The sequence below is a fragment of the Ranitomeya imitator genome, chromosome 8 (assembly GCF_032444005.1).
Source record: "Ranitomeya imitator isolate aRanImi1 chromosome 8, aRanImi1.pri, whole genome shotgun sequence".
Classification (NCBI taxonomy): Eukaryota; Metazoa; Chordata; class Amphibia; order Anura; family Dendrobatidae; genus Ranitomeya; species Ranitomeya imitator.
In genome coordinates this window covers 89,632,648-89,636,142 of record NC_091289.1, presented here as the reverse complement: position 1 = coordinate 89,636,142, position 3,495 = coordinate 89,632,648, and positions in this window count along the sequence as shown.

Here is a 3,495-nt window from a genome sequence, read left to right as displayed (position 1 = left end):
CCAGCCACCCCAGAAAAGGCACATCTGGAAGATGCGCCTATTCTGGCACTTGGCCACTCTCTTCCCATTCCCGTGTAGCGGTGGGATATGGGGTAATGAAGGGTTAATGCCACCTTGCTATTGTAAGGTGACATTAAGCCAAATTAATAATGGAGAGGCGTCAATTATGACACCTATCCATTATTAATCCAATACTAGTGAAGGGTTAAAAAAATACACAAACACATTATTAAAAATTATTTTAATGAAATAAAAACAAAGGTTGTTGTAATATTTTATTGAACGCCCAATCCAATCACTGAAGACCCTCGTTCTGTAACAAAAAAAACATAATAAACCAACAATATCCTTACCTTCCGCAGATCTGTAAAGTCCAACGATGTAAATCCATCTGAAGGGGTTAAAATATTTTGCAGGCACGAGCTTTGCTAATGCAACGTTGCTCATGTCTGCAAAACCCCGGAGAATGTAGGTAAAGTAGGTCAATAACCTATATTTACCTGCATTTGCGGTGAGGCGCCCTCTGCTGGCTGCTCCTAGATTGTGGGAACTTTCCTAGAAAGCTCCCTGGCTCGAGTTCATATGAGGACAACCATCAGAGGGCGCCCTCTTATGATCTCGAGCCAGGGAGCTTTCTAGGAAAGTTCCCACGATCTAGGAGTGCCAAGTTTCATTCATCTTTAATAATGGATAGGTGTCATAATTGACGCCTCTCCATTATTAATTTGGCTTAATGTCACCTTACAATAGGAAGGTGGCATTAACCCTTCATTACTCCATATCCCACCGCTACACGGGAATGGGAAGAGAGTGGCCAAGTGCCAGAATACGCGCATCTTCCAGATGTGCCTTTCTGGGGTGGCTGGGGGCAGATGTTTTTAGCAAGGGGGGGGGGCAATAACCGTGGACCCTCTCCAGGCTATTAATATCTGCCCTCAGTCACTGGCTTTACTAGTCTGGCTGAGAAAATTGTGCGGGAGCCCACGCCAATTTTTTCCGCCATTCAACCCCTTGGTTTACTAGCTAGAACGGCCAAATTTTGCACATACGCACTACTAACATTAGTAGTGTGGAATATGCAAAAAAAAATGGTGATATGAGATGGTTTACTGTATGTAAACCATGTCTCATATCATGTCGGGTTTAGGAAGGAGAAAGCAAAAGCCGGTAATTGAATTACCGGCTTTCTGCTATATCTCGCTGGATGAAATATTAATATATATACATATATGTGTCTACTGACATATATATATATATATATATATATATATATATATATATATATATATATATATATATAGACAGTATATATGTTTTTTTTTTTTTTTTACACATGGATCCCTTGTATAGCCGTATGTCGGTTTTGCAAGCCTGCGATAAAAACACGCAGTACGGATGACATACGGATTACATACGGAGGATGTCATGCGCAAAAAATGCTGAAACACCCTGCCTACGGAGGAGCTACGGACCACTATTTTCGGGACTTTTCAGCGTATTACGGCCGTAATATACGGACCGTATTTTCATACGCTGAGTGTGAAGCCGGCCAAACGCAGAATTTATTGACCTAAATTTACCACTAACATGAAGCCCAATATGTCACGAAAAAACAATCTCAGAACCGCTAGGATCCGTTGAAGCGTTCCTGAGCTATTACCTCATAAAGGGACACTGGTCAGAATTGCAAAAAATGGCCAGGTCATTATGGTCAAAATAGGCTGGGTCATGAAGGGGTTAAAGCAGCAAAAATTGAAACAGAGAGACTCATTGCCAGAGAGAGTGAAAATAATAACAAAAAAATCTCTAACTACGTAAATAGTAAGAAACTAAAAAGTGATAGTGTTTGCCCCCTTAAAAATAGTCTGGGTGAAATGGTGGATGAGGATGAGGAAAAAGCCAATATGCTTAACCCATTAGTGACAGAGCCAATTTTTGCAATTCTGACCACTGTCACTTTATGAGGTTATAACTCTGGAACGCTTCAACGGATCCCGCTGATTCTGAGATTGTTTTTTCGTGACATATTGTACTTCATGCTAGTGGTAACATTTCTTCGATATTACTTGCGATTATTTATGAAAAAAACGGAAATATGGCGAAAATTTTAAAAATTTTGAAATTTTCAAACTTTGTATTTTTATGCCCTTAAATCAGAGAGATATGTCATGAATAATAGTTAATAAATAACATTTCCCACATGTCTACTTTACATCAGCACAATTTTGGAAACAAAATTTTTTTTGTTAGGGAGTTATAAGGGTTAAAAGTTGACCAGCAATTTCTCATTTTTAGGCTGCCGTCACACTAGCAGTATTTGGTCAGTATTTTACATCAGTATTTGTAAGCCAAAACCAGGAGTGGGTGATAAATACAGAAGTGGTGCTTATGTTTCTATTATACTTTTCCTCTGATTGTTCCACTCCTGGTTTTGGCTTACAAATACTGATGTAAAATACTGACCAAACACTGCTAGTGTGACGGCAGCCTTACAACACCATTTTTTTTTAGGGACCACATCACATTTGAAGTCATTTTGAGGGGTCTATATGATAGAAAATAATGAAGTGTGACACCATTCTAAAAACTACACCCCTCAAGGTTCTCAAAACCACATTCAAGAAGTTTATTAACCCTTTACGTGCTTCACAGGAACTGAAACAATGTGGAAGGAAAAAATGAACATTTAACTTTTTTTTGCAAACATCTTAATTCAGAACCATTTTTTTAATTTTCACAAGTGTAAAAACAGAAATGTAACCATAAATTTTGTTATGCAATTTCTCCTGAATACGCCAATACCCCATATGTGAGGGTAAACCACTGTTTGGGTGCACCGCAGAACTTAGAAGTGAAGGAGCGCCGTTTGACTTTTTCAATGCAGAATTGGCTGGAATTGAGATCGGACGCCATGTCACGTTTAGAGAGCCCCTGATGTGCCTAAACAGTGGAAACTCCCCACAAGTGACACCATTTTAGAAACTAGACCCCTTAAGAAACTTATCTAGATGTGTGGTGAGCACTTTGAACCCCCAAGTGCTTCACAGAAGTTTATAACGTAGAGCCGTGAAAATAAAAAAATCGCTTTTGTTTACACAAAAATGATCTTTTCGCCCACAAATTCTTATTTTCACAAGGGTAACAGGAGAAATTAGACCACAAAAGTTGTTGTGCGATTTCTCCTGAATACGTTGATACCCCATATGTAAAGGTAAACCACTGTTTGGGCGCATGGCAGAGCTTGGAAGTGAAGGAACGCCGTTTTACTTTTTCAATGTAGAATTGGCTGGAATTGAGATTGGACGCCATGTCGCGTTTGGAGAGCCCCTGATGTGCCTAAACAGTAGAAACCCCCCACAAGTGACCCCATTTTGGAAACTAGACCCCTTAAGGAACTTATCTAGATGTGTGGTGAGCACTTTGAACCCCTATGTGCTTCACAGAAGTTTATAATGTAGAGCCGTGAAAAAAAAATCGCATTTTTTCTACAAAAAT